The sequence below is a fragment of the Aotus nancymaae genome, unplaced genomic scaffold (genome assembly GCF_030222135.1).
Source record: "Aotus nancymaae isolate 86718 unplaced genomic scaffold, 86718_ANA_hifiasm-v0.15.2.pri h1tg000003l, whole genome shotgun sequence".
NCBI classification, from domain to species: Eukaryota; Metazoa; Chordata; class Mammalia; order Primates; family Aotidae; genus Aotus; species Aotus nancymaae.
Genome location: NW_026988414.1, coordinates 70,289,781 through 70,312,358, shown reverse-complemented (window position 1 = coordinate 70,312,358; position 22,578 = coordinate 70,289,781). Strand labels below are relative to the sequence as shown.

The following is a 22,578-nucleotide window of genomic DNA, read 5'->3' as shown; positions in this document are numbered from 1 at the left end:
TCCCCAGGTCCTCGGGGAGTCCTGAGGGACTCTGCAGTGTGAGAAGGGGCTGAGCTGATGAGGCGGAGGCCCTTGGCCCCCTCTTCAGTGAGAGAACTGCCTTCTGTGTCTCATTCATGTGCTGAAGAGGGGGTTCTGTGCCATATTTCATCTGTAAAATATCTACCCCCATAAAGACAATAAAAAAGATTATTTCTACCATGTTCCCTTTCCACGCATACATAGAGAAAATACCAGGTATCCACCTTTGAAAAAACTCCGAAGATGAGACATCCTATCTTGTGCTGCAAAATGAATGTATATTTTGTAACTGGAAAGATATGATATTCTACAAATAACCAATAATATCTCCCCTGCAAATACCTAACTCAAATGCAGGTTCTGCAAACACCATAAATTTCAAAATCCCAAATGCTAATGACTGTTACCAAAGTTGCCCTCTCTTCCTTCTTTCATTTTACACGGTGCATTTTGGACTGATCTGAGTTCTACAGCATTCCTCTTCTATGGTGTCCACGATCACCACGTGTCCCCTCCTCTCCTGTCATCTGGACCCCAGTACATACTGTTTCTTTACAGCGGAGTCCCTTGGATGTGTCCCAGTCCTTCCCCTGCCTGCTGGCCCGGGGATCCTCTGGCAGAGGCTTGCTGGGAGGCAGGTGTGTGTCTATGTTGATGTGCCTATGCACCTACTTCCCCTGAGCAGGTATTGTCCTGAAATGACAGTGGTCAAACACCAAGTTTGACCACTGAAGTGGCTGTGTCCCAGCACGTCCCACCCCCCACCGGCTCCTTCACTCCCCAATTTCATGCACTTCTCACGGATCTTGTTCTCGCTGCTGTCCTGCATCCGCTTTCCCTTCCATCACCTGACCCTTCTGCACAGCTCCTCCGCCTCGTTTCCTGATTTGTTTCTTTTTCAGCTCTCTGATTTAGTATTCCTTCTGGTATTCTCTCTGACACATTTGCCCTCATCCTTCCCCATTTATACAATAACTTGTATCTGTGGGCTCTTACCAGTGGCCACTCGAATTGTTCCCTTTACTCCTTCCCCAAGTCTTATCACCCAGTTGCCAAAGGGCACTCCCTCCTTCCTTTCTCCCGTTCTCCCCTGCTAGAAGCTGTGCATTCTGAAGGCTGCCTCTCCAAGTCGCATGGACTTGTGACCGCCCTGTGCACCGCACTGTGATCGACCTGCATACTTGGTGTTGTATTTTCAGGCTTTCGGTGGACTCGTGGCTGGAGTGGTTAGGTTTCAGATGACCGTCAGGCTCTGCTCCAGGTCTCGCCTTCTCTCTTCCCTATAGGTCACCCCTTTCCCTCTGCTCGGCTCAAGGCCCTGTGGTGAGGGGGGCTGGAAGGATTCGTGAGTTTTCCTGTGCTTGGATTTGGTATTCTTTCTCTTTTTAGTTACAGTTATTTTTAACTCTCTGTTCTCAAGGTATGCCAAGGGTGTGATTTTTGTGTCTTCTCCTTTCTCCCTTTTTTGATCTGTATCATTTGGGGAGGAAATATTGGGATATGGACATCAGGCTGCCACCATTATCTTCAGCTACTTGGAAGCCCTCATTTTCTCCTTTTAACTGATAATAGCTATGCTCTAGTTTCAATATGCATTTCGTATTGAAATGTGATCCTCGATGTGTTGGGAGGTGGGGCCTAGTGGGAGGCGTTTGGGTCATCGGAGGTGGATCTCTCAGGAATGGCTTTGTATCCTTCTTTTTGTTTGTGAGATGGAGTCTTGCTCTGTTGCCCAGGCTGGAGTGCAGCGCCGCCTGGGTTTAAGCGATTCCCCTACCTTAGCCTCCTGAGTAGCTAGGACTACTGGCAAATGCCACCATACTCGGCTTTTTTCTTTTTTTTTTGAGACGGAGTTTCGCTCTTGTTACCCAGGCTGGAGTGCAATGGTGCAATCTCGGCTCACTGCAACCTCCGCCTCCTGGGTTCAGGCAATTCTCCTGCCTCAGCCTCCTGAGTAGCTGGGATTACAGGCATGCACCACTGTGCCCAGTTAATTTTTTGTATTTTTAGTAGAGACGAGGTTTCACCATGTTGGCCAGGATGGTCTCAATCTCCTGACCTCCTGATTCGCCCGCCTTGGCATCCCAAAGTGCTGGGATTACAAGCGTGAGCCTCCGCGTCTGGGCAGCTTTGTGTCCTTCTAGCTATAGTGAGTGAATTCTTGTTCTGATGAGATTGCATTAGTTCGCATGGGAATGGATTAGTTCACAAGAATGCGTTGTTATAAAGTCAGCTTCCTCCTCCTGTTTGGTCCCTCTCTTCACATGGGTCTGCTTCCCCTCTGACAACCTCCACCGTGTTGTGAGGTAGCATGAAACCCCTCACCAGAAACCATGGCCATGCTCTTGAACTTCTCAGCCTGCAGAACTACGAGCTAAATAAGCCTCTTTATAAATTACCCAGTCTCAGGTATTTTTAAAACAGAAACACAAAATGGCCCAAGAAAAGGTACCATAAACAGAAATTTTCAACCAATTAGATACTTCATATAATACTAGTGAAAATGGCTAACATTTATCAAGATCTCTCTGTGCCCTAGCCATGTCCTGCATGCTTCATCTGTATCAACTCATTTAGTTATCACAGCCATTTTACCTCTGCTATTTACAAATAAATTAAGTAAGTTGCCCAACATGCACTTATTCTCTTATACAATCTTCACAAAGTGTCTGGGTAGGCATTATTAGCTCCACTGTATAGATGGGAAGTGGAGGCTCACACAGGCTACGTAACTTGCCCAAGGTCACAGAGCTGACAATGACGAAGAGTAAGATTTGAACCTGGTTCCGAAGGGATTTGTCTTCCTTGTGAAGGAAGAAGAAAGTAACATCTGTCCCACATCCTGAGTGTGCAGGGGCTGTGACTCCCTGGATTGGGTGGGACTCAGCCCACTTTTTTACCTGACTCTGTGGCGGTCACCATCATCTGTCCTTCCCTAGGGGAGAATGGCTATGCAATCAGCAAAACTCACCATTATGGGAAATGTTACAATCAAATACCCTGGGCTCTAACACACACACACACACACGCACATGCACATGCATACACACTCACACAAATATTTTACATGTATATACACACATTATTAAAAACAAGAAATCTAATGACTGCTGCCCATATTATGGTGTCTCAAGAAAATTACAGGTATCAGGAACTGAACTTGCGCACACACACACACCTACACACACACACCCCTATACACAATAAAAGGATAGAAGACAGAATCTGTAGATTAGAGAGGCTTAAAGGCCCTAATTAAAAATGGGCCAGGCTAAACCATAAGGCCTAGGGATGCACACTAGGGTAATAAAATTATAAAGAAATTCAAGGAAATGATTTCTCTAAAAGTCAGGAGAGGAAGGGAGGGAGCAAAGATTGGGACGGGGCCTGTGAAGGGGCCTCTGGGGACTAGCAGAGTTCCAGTTTTGTTCCCTTATAATAGCTCATTAAGCTATAGGTGTGTTCCATGGAAGGATTTGGAAAAAGGGCTGTGAGGAGAGAGAATGAGATATGAATTCAATGAGATATGAATTGCACAGAAGTCAAACTTCAAATTAAGAGAGAGCTGGGGCCGCCGCATGGTACTGCTAGTTCCTTAGCGCACTTCCCCACCTCCCACGGCCTGCTGCACTTAGGGCCATCCTGGTGGCCAGGTGCACACAACTCCAGGTGGATGCAGGGGAGTGTTCTGGGTGGTTTGCTGCGGTCCTGTGGGGTCTAGTGTAGTGGTCTTCAGTGTTATCAAGGAACTATGGACTGCCTCAGACTTGTAATTCAGGCTTCTCCTGACAAAGCTACACAGAGTTCTACCGGCATGTTCTGAAAATTTCAGTTCAGTTCCTGATATCTGTATTTTCTCTTGGGACACCATAATATGGGCAGCAATCACTGGATTTCTTGTTTTTAGCTTCTTTGGTTTGGAAGCAGACATTTTTCACTCAGTTAAAATCTCAAATAACACATTATTTCTTACAACTGCATATAAATTCCCAACTATTTCAATAAAAATTTCAATTAAACTATACAGAGAAATGAAAAGTTAAATTGCCAGGCAACTTGCTGAACAACTGGAAGGAAAATGTATAATCCTTGAAAAAGCTTAACCATGTTTAAAGTAAATATGTTGACTCAGAGTAACACCTAAAAGATGCCAGACCTTTATTAAAAGTCATCAGAGACAGCTGATCTGATGAAAAGCTAAAAAGATCCCCTTTGCTCCTTTCCCAAGAAATATATACTCCTGAAATCTATATTTCAGAGTAAAATAGATTACAAAGAAAAAGAAAGTGAAAGAAGAGAAATCCAAGGACCTAGATACAGAAATTCCATTTGACCCAGCAATCCCATTACTGGGTATATATCCAAAGGATTATAAATCGTTCTATTATAAGGAAACATGCACATGAATGTCCATTGCAGCACTGTTTACAATAGCAAAGACTTGGAACCAACCCAAATGCCCACTGATGACAGACTAGACAGGGAAAATGTGGCACATATACACCATGGAATACTATGCAGCCATAAAAAATGATGAGTTAGCGTCCTTTGTAGGGACATGGATGAACCTGGAAACCATCATTCTCAGCAAACTGACCCAAGAACAGAAAATCAAACACCACATGTTCTCACTCATAGGCAGGTGTTGAACAATGAGAACACATGGACACAGGGTGGGGAGCATCACACACTGGGGTCTGTAGGGGGGAACTAGGGGAGGGACAGCAGGGTGTGGGGAGTTGGGGAGGGATAACATGGGGAGAAATGCCAGATATAGGTGATGGGGAGGAAGGCAGCAAATCACATTGCCATGTGTGTACCTATGCAACAATCCTGCATGTTCTTCACATGTACCCCAAAACCTAAAACGCAATAAAATATCTATTTAAAAAAAAAATAAAAAAAGAAGAGAAATCCAAGTATTCTGAATGAGATTAATGGACCATGACATTACAAGAAGGATAAAGCCACCAGAACATAGATGGAAATCCACTCAGTCTGTCACAGCTTTTCCAAATAAAGGATCTGACCAATGGCATTTCTCACGTGGTTTCCACCAACGGGTCCATCTTCATCTGAAAGGACATCTTTATGCTCGCCTCTACTCAGCATCCAACCTTGACACCGGCTTTTCTTTTCTTGTTTTTTGAGACACGGTCTCTGTCATCCAGGTTGGAGTGCAGTGGTGTATTAATCTGTTCTCATGCTAACAACGACATACCTGGGACTGGGTAATTTATAAAGGAAAGAGGTTTAATGGTAATTAAGAGGTAATTTATAAAGGAAAGACTCACAGTTTCACATGGCTGGGGAAGCCTCACACTCATGGCAGAAGACGAAGGAAGAGCAAAGGGATGTCTTACATGGTGGCAGGCAAGAGAGTGGAAGCCAAGTGAAAGGAGAAACCCCTTATAAAATCATCAGATCTCATGAGACTTGTTCACTACCATGAGAATGGTATGGGGGAACCACCCCCATGATTCAATTATCTCCCACTACTAAAAGAGCTGACTGCATGCCAGGTAGTCTACCAGGAGTACATTCGGCAGTTTAATCCCCCTGGGTCTCTCCCACATGTGGGAATGATGGGAGCTACAAATCAAGGTGAGATTTGGGTGGGGACACAGCCAAACCATATCAGTGGTGAGATTCTAGCTCACAGCAACCTCCTGGGCTCAAGTGATTCTCTCACCTCAGCCTCCAAGTAGCTGGGACTACTGGTGTGTACCACCACACCTGGCTAATTTTTGTATTTTTTGTACAGACCAGATTTTGCCCTGTTGACCAGGCTGGTCTTGAACTCCTGGGCTCAAGCGATCGGCCCGCCTTGACCTCCCAAAGTGCTGGGATTACAGGCAAAAGCCACCGTGCGCAGCAAGACCTTTTAATCTCTCTTTAAAAGCAATTTGGACTTCACTCTCATTATCTGTTTAGGAAACTGCTCTTTTTTATTATTATTTGCCCACTTGGAAGTTTTATGGAATTGTAATTTCAGGAGACTGACTTGTAAACAGTTTCTTTAACTACTTAAAATGTAGCTTTAAACATTAAAACATGATCTAGGTCAGCATTTCCCCAAATTGTCTTCCCTGAACATGAGTCCCTTCAGAGAACAGTGCTTCTTATCACCAGGAATACCGCCAGCAGAAGTCATCTGCAGCACCCTGGTGCCACTCTCTGCCTCCGCACTTTCTCCTGCTGCTTCTCTTTAGGTACCTTCAGAGGTCAGAGCTGCCCTCCAACTCAGAGATCTCTTAGTTCACTCTGTCAAGCACAGAAGAGGAGACAGAGAGTTGACCAACTTGAGAGTTGGGCTCTGGTGGCTGAGCTGAGGTGAGGTCACCCTGGCCAGCTCCTGATCTACAGCTTACTGGTAGCTCCCTGCACCCTGCAGGGCTCAATCTTCCAACCCGGTGAATTAAAAAAAAAAAAAAAAAAAGAAACCTACAGTGGAAGAATATATGTCCTGCCATAAAGTACAGCTTTTACTCTGTCTAAATCACCTTGGCATCCAGCAACGTAAAAGTGGGGAAAAATGTCCTGTCGTGTTTTGAGGGATGGTCTGGAATCATAATTCCAGCAAGATGACCTCATAATCTATGTAATTCTTGAATCCCATAGCAGCAGTTCAGTTTAGAATAACAGAAACATTGAAATTAACTCATATTCAACTTACACGTGCACACACACCCGTGTCTCCTTTATCAGTTTGTGCCTAGATGTTCTGGAACACTCATTTGTATATATTAATGTCCTGGTATTCTGTTACTCTTAAACTAATTATATGGGAAACTGGCCCAATGGAGGCTCTGGTCATTTGGACAGAGAACACACCCGTGCAATTACTTGTTACTTTTGGTGAACGGCCCAGCTGGAATTTTGTTATCCCTTGCAGAGAGGTTAAACATTCCAGCCTGACCACGCTGCTGTGTTTGGCCACTTGAGGTTTCCACCTGGACTGCTTGATCTTTGGGAATCTTGATCCTGGTTTCATTCTCACTCCCCTGGGGATATGCTATGCCAACCTCTCATGTGTTTGCTGTGTCCAGTTGCCCGGAGTCCATTTGAGTCTCCCAGCAACGGTTCGCTAGGGATCCCCAGGGCAAGACTGTCCTGTGCTAGACAAGGGTGAGAATGTCAATCTCTCTCACACCATAAAAAAAGGGAAACGCTTCCCAGGGGAGGAGAAAAAAAGGCACAGTTCAACTCATCATTACTAAAAGAGCTGACTGCATGCCTGGTAGTCCACCAGGAGTACGTTCTGCAGTTTAATCCTTTAATGATTCCCACTTTAGAGATGAGGATCATAAAGGTCAGAGAAATGAAGCAGTCTGAGCAAGGCTGTCTAGCCAGAAAGTGATGGCATTGACCTCACTCAGCTCCACCTACATGCAAGTCTGTGCTCCTTCCTGTCCAGACAAGCTGTCCCTTAACGATCAGCTAACACTTGAACAGGCAAGGTCTCCAGCCAGGTGAAGGCCCTGTCTTGGGTAGTGGGACAAGCTCATGATAAAGGAAGGCGAGTGTATTCTTTTCCTATTGCTGTTGTAACAAATTGCCATAAACTAAGTGACTTAAAGCAACACAAATGTATTATCTTGCAGTTCTGGAGGTCAGAAGTCTGATACGGGTTTCATTGGGCTAAAATCAAGGAGTTGGCAGGACTGTGTTCCTTTACAGAAGCTTTAGGGGAAAAATCGTATCCTTGCCTTTCCAGCTGCTAGAGCTGTATTTCTCATACTTCCTAGTTTGTGGCTCCTTCCTCTGCAAAGCCAGCAGTTCAGCCTCCTCAAATCTCTTTCTGACTTGACTCTTCTGCCTGCCCCTTCCACCTAGGAGGACCCCTGTGGTTACACTGGACTCACCTGGATAATCCAGGGTAACTGTTCCATCACAAGGGTCTGCATTAGGCCCTTAATTCCACCTGTAACATTAAAGCCCCTTTGCCATGTGACATGGTTTGGCTGTGTTCCCATCCAAATCTCATCTTGAATTCCCACGTGTTATGGGAGGGACCTGGTGGGAGGTAATGGAATCATGGGGACAGGTCTTTCCTATGCTGTATCCATTGATAGTGAATAAATCTCATGAGATCTGATGGTTTTTCTAAGGGGGAGTTTCCCTGCACAAGCTTTCTTTTTTGCCTGCTGCCATCCACGTAAGACGTGACTTGACTTGCTCCTCCTTGCCTTCTGCCATGATTGTGAGGCCTCCCCAACCACATGAAACTGTAATCATTAAACCCCTTTCTTTTGTAACATGCGCAGTCTCAGACACGTCTCTATCAGCAGCGTGAAAATGGACTAATACACCATGTAATTTAACATGTTCATAGGTTCTGGGGAATAGGCTGTGGACACCTTTGGGGGGCATTATTCTGTCTACCATAGAGGGTGTCAATAAGACTCGGTCCTCCTTGCCATCTCAGGTCCCCACTCCCCAGTCAGGCATGTGTAGTGACTCTTGGCTCCCACCCTCTTAGACAACCTTGTGAATGTCTAGCAGTACAGACTCCAGCATCATCCCAGGAGGTGGGGAGTGGCAGCTGCATGCCACAAGGACCCCAGATTCTCAGCAAGGATTCTGGACTTTTGTGATTCTGAAGAAAGAGCCAGCAACACCAAAGAGGACGTTTTCACAAAGAGGTCTTAAAAAATGTGAGGCTCGCAGACACACACACAATTACCCATTCATCACAAAACCTCATTACAACTCCAGGGCCAGGGCAAAGGGCAAGATGGCCCTTCTGCAAAGATCACTCTGGTTGAATTTTTGACTTATTTTTTCATCAAAGATTGATTTTGGTGCTTCATTGAATCTGATACCACTGGGATAAAAACATCTTAATTGGTGAAGAGTTTGGGACCATTTACTCCATTTTATGTATCACCGATGGGAAGTTTGAAGCAGCAGATTTGGGTTAAAAATCAAGGACTTTTGAGCGGCAAAAGCTGAGCAGGGTTGAAGACGCTGCCTCATGAAGTAGTCAGCTCCATGCTTCCACTCATGTTCAGGGAAGGGGAAGAATGTGGTCCAAGCAGGAAGCTCCAGAAAGGATCCTGGACTCAGAACCCAATCTGGACTGAACTAACCGAGGAATCTCTTCCATTGTCCAGAAGAGGTGCTGGCACTTTCACATGTACTTCTTCTCAATCCCCATGATCTCAATGAGGGTGATGGTATCAGTGCCATTTTATGGATGAGGAAACTGAGGTGACACACACAGTCTTGCCCCGGGTGACAAAGCTTACCCAGCACAGAGCTAGGAGGACAGTGTGGGTCTTTTTCTATCCCACACACCTCTCTGGTTAGGAGTGAAGCCTTGAAAGTCTTGGCTCTCCTTTCTGGGTTACTGATTTCATGACAGAATTGAGGGTGAAGGCTTATTTTGCATAGGGAGGCAGCTTTATACAACATCATCTCCTTTCATCCTCTTTACCTTCCTCTTATCCCCACTTTATATGTGAGAAGAAGGCAAGTCACAGAATTCAAATAACAATGCTCAAGAACTCAGAGCTGCTCAGTGGTGGATGCAGAATTCAGAGCCTGACTTGAGGCTTCACATCTGGGGCTCTCACCACTGCCCCTTCACGGATGTTGCTTCTGGAAGCCCAGAGCTATTGAGCATCCCGAGGAACCAGGTGGTGGCTCCCAGAGCAGAGAGGCCACACCAGGTTCAAAATCCATCCCTGGTCTGACTTTTTAAGGTTTAAAAACACTGAAGAAATTTCTAGTAGGATTATTAGTATATCTTGGTCACATTTTAGGCAAACCATCTTTCAGAATCTCATTGAGGAGGAAGTAAACTGAAGATCTCTACAGGGACTTATGGATGGAGCTGCAGAGTGTGGGATCCCTGGCTCTTGCCTGCCAGCCAAAGATGGACAAAAGGCGTTCCTGAGCTTTATCCCATGGGCCGAGATAGAGAGGAGGCAGGGAAATGACCCAGCTCAGGAGAACCATATGCATGTGGTTCTGGAACATCTGTCACAATGTGGAATGAAAATGTCAAAGTAAGTGAATAATTGAAAAAGAAAAAAAAAACTGGCAGGGGGTGATTTTTCCAAGATGTTAACATTTTGCCCTCAAACACAGGTTTTTAAAAATTACAGGCATTTCTCTCTCTCTCTCTCTCTCTCTCTTTCACACACACACACACACACACACACACACACACACACACACACACAAAGATAAAACGAAACCCAACCAAAAACCCAACCAGAAAAAAGAAAAAAACCCCAAAACAATGAGGGTTATTAAACAGGGAACTTAATAGAAGAACATTATTATTTTTAATTACAGATGTTTTACTTTCCCTTTTTCCTCTATTATTTTTGCAGATAAGCTTCTCATCTAGGCTGAAACTGATTACGAAAGGTTGGGAAAATGGTTTATCAACTGGAACAACAAGAGTTTTACATATTAGCATTTTACTTTTCATTTTTATGAATCAAATGCAATATGGAGTCTCTTAAAAAATTAGGACACAGTTCACAATATGACATCAGGATTAATTCACTGCAACATGTAAATGCACTCAATCTTTAGGGTGAAGTCTGGGTCCCAGTGATGACTAATTCTACACAAGCTCTTAAAGGCTGAAAGGAAAATGTTCTTTGCAACCATTGGGAACTATAGAAAAATTAACAGAAGAAATCTGGATGGGACTCAAGACAGAAGACTGGCTTGCAAAGGCTTCCCACCAGCCAATAAATCAAAATCATGTGCTAAATGCTTTACTGCATGCAGAGCATGCAGTTGGGAACTGTGGAGAATTGTGAAGAAATGGGAAAATACAGATTTGTGCTCAAGGAGCTTTTTCATTAAAAGGGAAGATAGAGGCAATGGTTATATAGAATGCATATGAACACATGTGAACAAAAACATTTACAAGAAATTGTAACTGAAGCCACAATTGCAGCCTAAAACAGACTTGGCTAATAACTGACTTAGCTCATAACAGACTCTCAATAAATGTCTGGTGAATGAATAAATGAAAAATGAACAAATAGGTTAATTTGCATATTGGCATAATTTGCATTGATTTCCAAATATTTGTATTCAAATATTTTTGATTGATGAATGGTTGATATAGATAAATTTCTGAGGTGCTGGTTTTTTTTTTTTTTTTGAAATGGAATTTTTTTCTTGTTGCCTAGGCTGGAATGCAATGGTACAATATCGGCTCACTGCAGCCTCTGCTTCCTGGGTTCAAGTAATTCTCTTGCCTCAGCCACCCAAGTAACTGGAATTATAGGCACTCACCACTATGCCTGGCTAATTTTTGTATTTTTAGTGGAGACAGGGTTTCGCCATATTAGCCAGGCTGGTCTCGAACTCCTGGCCTCAGGTGATCTGCCCACCTTGGTCTCCCAAAGTGCTGGGATTACAGGCGTGAGCTACCACGCCTGGCCAAGGTGCTGGCTTTCAAGGTTAGCTTGTGAGCTCAGCCCTTTTAGTGGTCTTTCATTTTCTCTTAAGTTGTTTTCTAAAGACAGAAAGTGCTGTCAGGAGTAAGCAATAATTCCCTGGTTATAGCTTCCTGGTCCTAACAACAAATATTCCATAACTTCTAAAAATTAAAGGATAACTTTTCATACAGAATAAAATTTAAAACAGCAAAACCTAACAAAATTAAGAGGTGGGCTCAATAGTCCTTAAAGAACAAGAAATTAAAGAAGGTGGACATCTAGTGAGAAGTCTGTAGTTTAATTTATTCTCTAGGGTTATAGACACCACCTGCCTCATGCTCAGAGTTGACTGTGAAGCTTTTATCAACTCAATGTTGGAAGGAAGAGTGATATCCAGCTTTGGCACCTGCTAACAGGCAGGACATGTGACTGTCCATTGCCCTGGTTACTGTTCATCCATGTGCTGGCAGAACTCTCCTTTAAGATGGTCAGCTGGTGTTGACTGAGTTATTCCTAACTCTTTACCAGTTTTCGGTTAAACCAGACATTCAATTAGTGTGGGGGTTAGCAAAACACAGTCTTTGAGCCAAATATGGCCTGACACCTGCTTTTGTAAATAAAGTTTGACTGGAATCAGTCACTGCTTTTGCATTAACAGGAGAGTTGAGTAGTTGTGACAGAGTCCATAGGGCCTGCAAAGTCTAAAATATTTCCTATCTGGCCCTTTACAGAAAAAGTCTAGTGCAGCATGGCTGTAAATCTTCACTTTTCCTGCTACTGCTTCCCCCCACAGAGACTGGAACAACAGAATGCACCATGTCCACCACCACTACCAACTTCCCTTTCCCCCAGGAATGGCTCTAGGGATTCCCCTCTCCCTTTGTCCTTATAACCCAAGCTTAGCAATATGATGTTTGTGGGTAAAACATCACGTCATTACTTTCTCTATCCCATGTGTTCTGATTTCATGGTTTATATCAATAGACAGAGACTGATGAAGTGACGAAGAAGCAATGCTCTGGCCATCTCAAAACAAAGGTGCTCCTATGTGGAGGAACATCTGTCCTCTTTTTTTGTCTGGTATAAACCGTACAGCCCTGATTCAGTAGACAGAGAAAGAAACAGTTTCTTTCTTACCTCAGCCCTCAAAATAATGCAGACCACTCTCTCCAAAACAATAAAATCAGGTATTACCAGCATACATGCAACCAGTTAAGCATGTAAATATCAATAGATGCCTTAAGTGGTTTGGGTTAAGGAGTGAATCCAACTTACACATCATGGGTATAGAGTTTCAGTTTTGGAAGTTGAAGAAAATTCTATGGATGGGTGCTGTCACCAGCACTCATTGGTTGTACAATAATGTGAATGTACTTAATACCACTGAAGTGTACATTTAAAATGGTTAAGTTATATACATTTTACCATGATTTTTTAAAAAGTTCTTATTAGGGGAAGCTGTATTGGGTGGAGTATATGGGAACTCTGCATTGTCTCTGCAACTCTTCAGTAAATTTAACATTACTTGAAAATAAAAAGTTTTAAAAAAAGTATGTATTTCCATTGACGTAGAAAATTGTATCTCAAAGTATGGTCCTTAAGATCGTTTTAGGGGATCTTTTTTTTTTTTTTTTTTTTTTTTGAGACGGAGTCTCGCTCTTGTTACCCAGGCTGGAGTGCAATGGCGCGATCTCGGCTCACCGCAACCTCCGCCTCCTGGGTTCAGGCAATTCTCCTGCCTCAGCCTCCTGAGTAGCTGGGATTACAGGCACGCGCCACCGTGCCCAGCTAATTTTTTTGTATTAATAGAGACAGGGTTTCACAATGTTGACCAGGATGGTCTCGATCTCTCGACCTCGTGATCCACCCGCCTCGGCCTCCCAAAGTGCTGGGATTACAGGCTTGAGCCACCGCGCCCGGCCTAGGGGATCTTTGAGATTAAATCTATTTCCATAATAACCCTAAGATGTTATTTGACTTTTTTTCTCTCATTCAGTCGTAAGTATAAAGAGCATGACAAGTTTATTGATGTGGTTTCAGATTTCCCATTGCAACTAACCTTTAAGAAACTACCACTTTCCTAGTTTGGTATAGTATTAAAGGAGAAGATTCACAATGATCTGAAAAGACCACCAAACTACATCTCCATTTCCAACTATATATTTATGTGAAATCAGATTTTCTTCATATACTTTAGCCAAATGACCTATCACAACAGATTGGAGAAGCAGATAGGAGAATCCAGCAGTATTCTATTAGGCCAGACATTAAAAGATAACAGTATTTGCAAAATTGTAAAATGATGCCACTCTTCCCAAAATGTTTATGCTTTATGCTTTGGGAAATAGTTACTTTTAAAAAACTGTTACTGTATTACATAGTGAGTTTATTATTGTTATTTTAAAGCAAATTAATATATAATTCTCAAATTTCAGTTTAAAATGTGAATACTGTAAATATTAATGAATAAATTAATATAAACAAAAGCTCTCTGGGGTCTTCAGTTTTTAAGAGGAGAAAAGGGTCCTGAGATGAAAGCATTCAAGAATCACTGAGAAAACCGAAAAAACAAGTGTCACGTAATAAATTTATGCAATTTAAATACTCTTATTTCTTAAAAAAAATGGAAACCAAGGTAGAAATCATAAAACAGAAGTATGTGAATTCAAAAAAGAAAAACACACATGAGAACCTGAGAGCTGGTCTCTAAGATACTTTTGAAAATAAGCAAATTTAATAACCCAATAAAGCCCAAATAAGAGAATATATCAGATGATGCTGAAATTATAAGTGAATTTGATATGTAATTCTCTACTACTACATTTGAAACTCTCCATGAAAAAGATACATTAAAAATTACCAAACTGATTTAAGATGAACAAGAAAACAAGATAGACTAACAGCCATAGACATAGAAGAACTATTAAAAGTTAGCAGTAATTTCTTCCAAAAATATTCTAGTGCCAGATGTTTTTCATTGGTGAGTTTTTATAAAAATCTGAAGGAATAGATGATTATATAAGCTTTTCCAGAGCATATAAAAATTGGAACACTAACTTAACCTACACCTCTGAGAGGCAGCACAAAATGAAAACAGTAGGCCAGTCTCACTTTGGAATACAGATTTTAAAAATTCCAAATCAGGCCCTTGCAAACTGAATTCAACAGAACATTAAATAAACCACTGAGCAAGATCAAACAGGGTGTAATCCAGGAATGCAAGGATAATATAGAAAACTTTAAAGAAAAAAATAACCTAAGTAGGTGCCAAAATGTTTATTTAAAACTCATCCTCTGTGGAGAAATAGGAATGCTTTTACACTGTTGGTGGGAATGTAAATTAGTTCAACCATTGTGGAAGACAGTGTGGTGATTACTCAAGGATCTAGAACTAGAAATACCATTTGACCCAGTAATCCCAATACTGGGTGTATACCCAAAGAATTATAAATCATTCTATTATAAAGACACATGCACACGTATGTTTATTGTGGCACTGTTCACAATAGCAAAGGCTTGGAACCAACCCAAATGCCCATCAATGGTAGATTGGATAAAGAAAATGTGGCACATATACACCAGGGAATTCTACGCAGCCATAAAAAAGGATGAGTTCATGTCCTTTGCAGGGACATGGATGAAGCTGGAAACCATCATTCTCAGCAAACTGACACAACAGAAAACCAAATACTGCATGTTCTCACTCATAAGTGAGTGTTGAACAATGAGAACACACGGACACAGGGAGGGGAGCATCACACACCAGGGCCTGTCCGAGGGTGGGGGATAGGGGAGGGATAGCATTAGGAGAAATACCTAATGTAGATGACAGAGTGATGGATGCAGCCAACCATTGCATGCGTATACCTATGTAACAAACCTGCATGTTCTGAACTTAAAGTACAATAAAAATTGTTTTATCAAAATCTTCATCTATACTATCTATTTATAAAAGACTGACTGCATTTACCTATGGAAATTGACAATAAATCAGCAAGAACTCATAAGGGTTAAAAAAAAAAAATCAGCCTGGTTAAAAAAAAAAATCACAAAATTAGAAATAAACTTTCTAACAGAAGACCCGATCCAAGATGGCTGATCACTAGCAGCTCGGGCTCGTAATTCCCAGTGAAAGCGCAGAGAACGAGAGGACGCCACACTTTCAGACGAATATTTGTTGCTCATGGACTAGGAGATTCCCAGCGGAGGAGCCCCACGGGTCGCCAGGGCGACTCTTGTGGCCGGCGTGGCGGTTTTGCTGGCGCCTTAGTGCGCCAGTTCTTGATGCAGAGTCCGGAGATTCCCAGGCAGAAAAGCACCTTCAATCTTAACACCGCTGTTTTGGCCAGAGCAGTGGATTGCTCAGATTTCGGCACTGGGAATCAACAAGTTGGATGTCAGCTCAGAGACCTAGTTAGAAAGTCGGTAATTACAAAGACGACAGATGGATAAATATATAATGAAGGGAAGAAACCAGCGTAAAAAGGCAGAGAATACTCAAAATCAGAATGTCTCTCCCTCTACAGGAGATCGCAATTCCTCATCAGTAACAGAACAAGGCTTAATAGATTACAAGTGTGTTCCAACAACAGAAGCAGATTTCAAAATGTGGGTGATAAGAAACTTCTGTGAATTAAAAGAACTTGTTCTAACCCAATGCAAAGAAACTAAGAACGTTGAAAAAAGGTTTGACGAAATGTTAACAAGAATGGACAATTTAGAGAGGAATATAAGTGAATTGATGGAGCTGAAAAACACAACACGAGAACTTCGCGAAGCATGCACAAGTTTAAACAGTCGAATTGATCAAGCGGAAGGAAGGATATCAGAAGTCGAGGACCAGCTCAGTGAAATGAAACGAGAAGACAAGAATGCAGAAAAAAGGATGAAAAGGAATGAGCAAAGTCTCCAGGAAATATGGGACTATGTGAAAAGACCTAATTTACGTTTGATAGGTGTACCTGAATGTGATGAAGAGAATGAATCCAAGTTGGAAAATACTCTTCAGGATATCATTCAGGAAAACTTTCCCAACCTAGCAAGGCAGGGTAATATTCAACTCCAGGTAATACAGAGAACACCACAAAGATATTCTTCAAGAAGACCAACCCCAAGGCACATAATTGCCAGATTTATTAGAGTTGAAATGAAGGAGAAAATACTAAGGGCAGCCAGAGAGAAAGGTCAGGTTACCCATAAAGGGAAACCTATCAGACTTACAGCAGATCTCTCAGCAGAAACCCTGCAAGCCAGAGAAGAGTGGGGACCAATATTTAACATCCTTAAAGAAAAGAACTTTCAACCCAGAATTTCCTATCCAGCCAAACTAAGCTTTATAATCGAAGGAAAAATTAAATCTTTTGTGAACAAACAAGTACTTAGAGACTTCACCACCACCAGGCCTGCTTTACAAGAGCTTCTGAAAGAAGCACTATACATATAAAGGAACAACCAATATCAGCCTTTCCAAAAATATATCAAAAAGCAAAGAGCATTAACACAATGAAAAATTTACACTAACTAATGGGCAAAACAGCCAGCTAGCATCAAATGCCAGTATTAAACCTATATTATATTCTAATTGGATAAAAAGCCAAAACCCATCAGTATGCTGCATCCAGACCCATCTCACATGCAACGATACACAAAGACTCAAAACAAAGAGAAGGAGGAAGATTTATCAATCAATCAGAGAGCAAAAATAAACAAATAAACAAAAAGCAGGAGATGCAATTCTCGCCTCTGATAAAGTAGACTTTAAAGCAACAAAGAGCAAAAGAGGCAAAGAAGGACATTGTATAATGGCAAAAGGATCAATGTAACAAGAAGAGCTAACGATTTTATAGATCAACGAGACAGAAAATTAACAAGGACATTCAGGACTTGAACTCAGACCCGGAACAAGTAAACTTAATAAACATTTACAGAACTCTCCACTTCAAATATACAAAACATACATTACCACCTCACACCTATTCCAAAAGTGACTACATAATTGGAAGTAAATCACTCCTCAGTAATGGCATAGCATTTCATAGGTTTAAATGAAATATTGGTTGGCTGCTTGTTTGTTATTTTCATCCCTTATTCCTTCCTGTCTACATCAAGTATAATTATTGGTATAAAAGAGGTTTTTAATACCCATTACTAAACTACATTCTAGCCTGGGCAAGAAAGCAATACTCCCATTCTCTCTTTCTCTCTTCCTTTTTCTTCCTCTTCTTCATTTTTTTCTTTCTTTCAAAAACAACAACAATAACAACAACAACAACACCCCAAAATTAGCCAGGAGTGATGGTGCGCACCTGTAATCCCAGCTACTTGGGAGGCTGAGGCAGGACAAAAAAAAAAAAAAAAAGAAATAAACTTTCTTACCCCAACAGTGAGCATGTAATCATATATTCAGTTAAAATATTTATTGAGAATACATTCATTTTCCTTGCTAGTAAAAATTAGGGGCATCCACATTACAATCAGAGATAGGTTAAGGATGTCTGCTATTCAGAGTGATTACTATTGGAAAGGAGGAGGCAATATTACAATTATTTCTGTATGATTATATCATTAGAAAACGATGCGAATCAACTCAAAATACTCAGAATTTATAAAAGCTCAACAAAGTTACCAGATAGAGGTAAATATAAAAAATCCGTAACTTTTCTACATATTGACAAGAATTTTGGAGACAAAACGGAACAGATGCCTTTCTCTGTCATCCTCATACCGCAGCAAAATAGGATTAAATACCTATGGGCAATCTTTACAAGAAATGCAGAGAATCTATATGGGAAATATAAAAAAATTCACTGGCAGATATAAGCTATTTGAATGAACGATAAGAAATGCTATGTTCTTAGACTGAATGGTTTTATTGTTGTTGTTTAGAGATGGAGCCTTGCTCTGTCACCCAGACTAGAGTGTACTGGTGTGATCTTGGCTCACTGCAACCTCGCCTCCTGAGTTCAAACGATTCTCATGCCTCAACCTCCTGAGTAGCTGGGACGACAGGAAATTGCCACCATGCCCAGATAATTTTTTGTATTCAGTACAGATGAGGTTTCACCTGTGGGCCAGGCTGGTCTTGAACTCCTGACCTCAAGTGAGCTGCCCAAAATGCTGGGATTACAGGTATAAGCCACTGAGGCTGGCCAGACTGTTCTAACTGCGTCTACTCCTCCCAAATCAATTCATAGATTTAATACACTCTTGGCATGATTCAGGTTCAAATTCAAGGATCACTTTCCTTAAGACACTGACCACCTAATTAAAATAGTAGCCTGCTCTTCCAGTCAGCACTCATTCTCCTCTTCCCCCGTTTTATTTTTTATAGCATGTCTCATCATCCGAAATTACCTTTTTGTTCTTTTGTCTCCAATCTCCCCAACTAGAACTTTGTAAATGCCATCAGGGCTGGTCTGCCCTTTTCTCTGCAGCATTCTCAGTACCCAGAACTCCACCTGGCACACAGTAAGGACTTAGTACATGATTATTGAATGAATTTAACACAATCACATGAAAACACCTACAGGATTTTTTTTTCTTATATGTGACAATGGTTTCAAAAATTCACCTGGAATAATGCTAGATTATCTAAAAATACCATCAAAAAGAAGCAAGGCTGGGTGCATTGGCTCACACCTGTAGTCCCAGCATTTTGGGAGGTTAAGGTGGACAGATTATGGAGTCCAGGAGTTTGAGACCATCCTGGCCAAGATGGTGAAGCCCTATCATTACAAAAAATACAAAAATTAGCCGGGCATGGTGGTGTGAGTCTGTAGTCTCAGCTACTTGGGAGGCTGAGGTGGGAGGATCTCTTGAGCCTGGATGGTTGAGGCTTCAGTGAGCCGTGATTGTGCCACTGCGCTCCAGCCGGGGCAAAGAGTGAGACTCGGTCTCAAAAAAAAGAGGCAAAAGAGGGAAGAATTGCCATGCCAAATATTAAAACACATTTTAAAGCTATGATAGTCAAAATACTCTTGGTGGTACATTATGACAGATAAGTGAATACAATAAATAGTCATGAAACAGACCTAGGGTAAGTATGCGACTTAGCACATTCTACACATTTCAATGTTAAATAAATGAACCACTCAACAAAATGGTATGGGAAATTGGCTAAACATTAGGAAGAAATCTACCTTCTCATTTTATACTATACCCCAAAGTAAATGTTAAAAATGTTGAGACAAAAAAAAAAAAAGAGCCAGATACAAAAAAGTATATGCTGTATTATTCCATTTATATGAGGTTTTTATAAAAACAGACAAAACTAACGCGTGGTGCGAACAGTCGTGGTAGCGGTTCTTTCTGTGGTGGGGAGGTTAGTGACTGAGAGGGGCACTGGAAGGGGCTTCCGGGAGCTGATAAAGTTCTATTTCTTCATCTGAGTACTAGTGACGTGACTGCGTTCACTTTGCGAACATTCATCAAGCTGTACTGTACAGTTTTGAATAGAGAACTTTTCCTGTGTATTTATACTTAGCATTTCAATAAAAATCTCATCCAACAAATAAATAAGTGCTAAGCCAGCCACTGGCTCTGGCCAGACATTAGGCCTTTGGCACTTAAACACGTGTCTCTTTTTCACATGTGCTTTGAGAAGAGGGGATAAAGTTCTGTGATGAAAGTTTAACCTACTTAATTGTAATGAATTAAGCATTGAACCATGTCTTCACCCTTTCCAGGACGGGTCTGATATCACAGGGGCTACAAGGGTCCCCATGCTGAATAGTACTCAGAGCCTGTGCCCATGACTCTCATGAGCTGACAGCAGAAATTTCATTGTTCTCTTGGTCTCTGAGGCACAGTTGAACATTTTAAAGACCAATACATCAGAGAATAGGAAGTCAGTATTCACATTAAAAGTAGAACATCTAATAGCCCATTCCTCATACTTGCCTAGGCCTGAAATACAAGCGTTGATCAACTTCTGTTTGTCCCTATGAACATCTTGGTACCCTCAAGCCAATGAGCTGAGTTAGGCGACACCATACTTACTAAATGCAATTCAAACAGTGCTTGATCTTAGTTCACTATCAGTTAGTTATAAAGACACGTGCCATGTAAAAAAAAAACATTTTTTTTTTTTGAGACAGAGTTTCGCTCTTTCGCTCAGGGTGGAGTGAAGTGGTACCATCTTGGCTCACTGCAACCTCCACCCTCTGGGTTCAAGTGATTCTCCTGCCTCAGCCTCCCGAGTAGCTAGGATTATAGGTGCTTGCCACCATGACTACCTTTTTGTATTTTCAGTAGAGACAGGATTTCCCCATGTTGGCCAGGCTGGTCTGGAACTCCTGACCTCAGGTGGTCCACCTGCTTTGGCCTCCCAAAGTGCTGGGATTATAGGTGTGAGCCACCACACTCAGCCATGCCATGTAAAATTCTAATACTGATTCTTGGATTGATAAGACTAGAAAAAAATGGACTTTTGCTTTTAGAAAGGTATTTATTATCTAGACAAAGTTTTAAAGCACAAATATGTGGATCTCTAACCCTATAATCCTGGACTAGTTTGTATAATAGTAAGAATAAAAATGCCCTAGTATGGCCGGGCATGGTAGGCTTACACCTGTAATCTCAGCACTTTGGCAGGTCGAGGTGGGCAGATCACCTGACGTCAGGGGTTCAAGACCACCCTAGCCAACATGGTGAAACTCTCTCTACCAAAATACAAAAATTAACTGGGCATGGTGGCACACACCTGTAATCCCAGATGGGAGGCTGTGGCAGGAGAATTGCTTGAACCCAGGAGGAAGAGGTTGCAGTGAGCTGATATTGCACTACTGCACTCCAGCCTTAGCAACAGAGTGAAACTCCATCTCAAAAACAAAACGAAACAAAACTATAGTAATGACATCTGATGTTTATTATTTTGTGCCTGTCACTGTGCTAGATAGTTTACCAGTTTTATTTAACCTTCCCACCAACCCTATGAGATAAATATTATTGTCAATGCATCTTACAGGTAAAGAAAATGACATATGGAGAGGTCAGGTAACTGACCGAAGGCCATAGAGCCAGCAAGTTGTGTTGCTGAGAGTAGAACTCTTAACTTGCACAATTCTGCTCATATTAAAATGTTTGAGACAGTAATTTGGATCCTTTGGCCAGTGAAACTGATAACTCAAATTTTTCTTAAAATTCCAAGTTAGTCCTAGCTATGCACAATTTTGTAAGTTAAGGAAAGGCTAGCAATGACGTGGAGTATTTATTTAGGAGAAATCTTAATGCAGCTGATTAAGTCTTTTTTCTCTGATCAACAAATTTTTGCCCTGCCAATAGAGATTATGTTAAGGGTTAATGTCGGTCTTCTTGCAGCAAATCTAAAAACTTGGCAAATATGTGATTTGTTAGGGATAATTAAAAATCAAGGAATTCATCTTAAATGATTCATGTAGGACCAGATCTGTGCTGCCTGCTCAGAACGTGCTGTTGGGATTAGGACCTTTGCACAGGAAGAGGTTTAGAGAACAATCTAGCTCTGGTGTTCCCAGAACTTACCAATAAGACAGGAACGGCTGGACTAGGTTTCAAAAGTCCTGCTTTAGAGACAAGGGAAGGGCTTTAGCTTCTCTCAAAGGCAATCCTTCCCCTCTTTTTAAAGAGGACTGATTACCTACATTTCCAGCTCCCCAGATTACTTATCCATCTTTTCTACTCTCATTTGCTCCAGATCATCTCAAGTTTCCAAGTGCATTTATCATTCCATGATGTAGCAATACTGTGGTGTGTACTAAGGTGCTCAACCTACAGTCACTGATTAAAAACATACACAAAAACTCTGGTTTTCTAAGATGGTCAAATTTACTGTTTGGAATCACAGAGTCCCCTGACTTAGCAGTATCCTTGTTACTAGTCACTTCCCCTCTCTCAGATTCTTCCTATACGCCAGGCCTTTTTACAGCAGCCTGTCCCCCTCCTCCTCTACGACTGCCCCAAACTGTCTGTAGAGCAGAGCCAGGAACCTGTCACAACCCTTCTCCAGCCGAGTGTCTTCAGATTTAATACAAAGGATGTGGTTCAGGATGAAAGAGGTCTAGCTGTATCCTGTATTTGCAGTCTCAAATGTCAAGGTGACTCTCACTGATTTCATAAGGCACTAAGTCCAGAACATGCCTCACGTTCAACCTTCTCTGTACCTTAG

General features: G+C 41.8%; 1 protein-coding gene and 1 long non-coding RNA gene across 3 annotated transcripts in view; one reads left to right on the top strand and one right to left on the bottom strand.

The window, feature by feature from the left end:
• THSD4 (thrombospondin type 1 domain containing 4) overlaps nucleotides 1–22,578 on the bottom strand; it is a 645,795-nt gene that overhangs the window by 80,256 nt on the left and 542,961 nt on the right. The gene's annotated exons all lie outside the window — the stretch shown is intronic.
• Nucleotides 7,369–10,205, top strand: LOC135275106 (uncharacterized). Its single transcript, XR_010342823.1, has 3 exons — nucleotides 7,369–7,540; nucleotides 8,133–8,251; nucleotides 8,357–10,205. It is a non-coding gene; the product is annotated as an uncharacterized LOC135275106 (long non-coding RNA).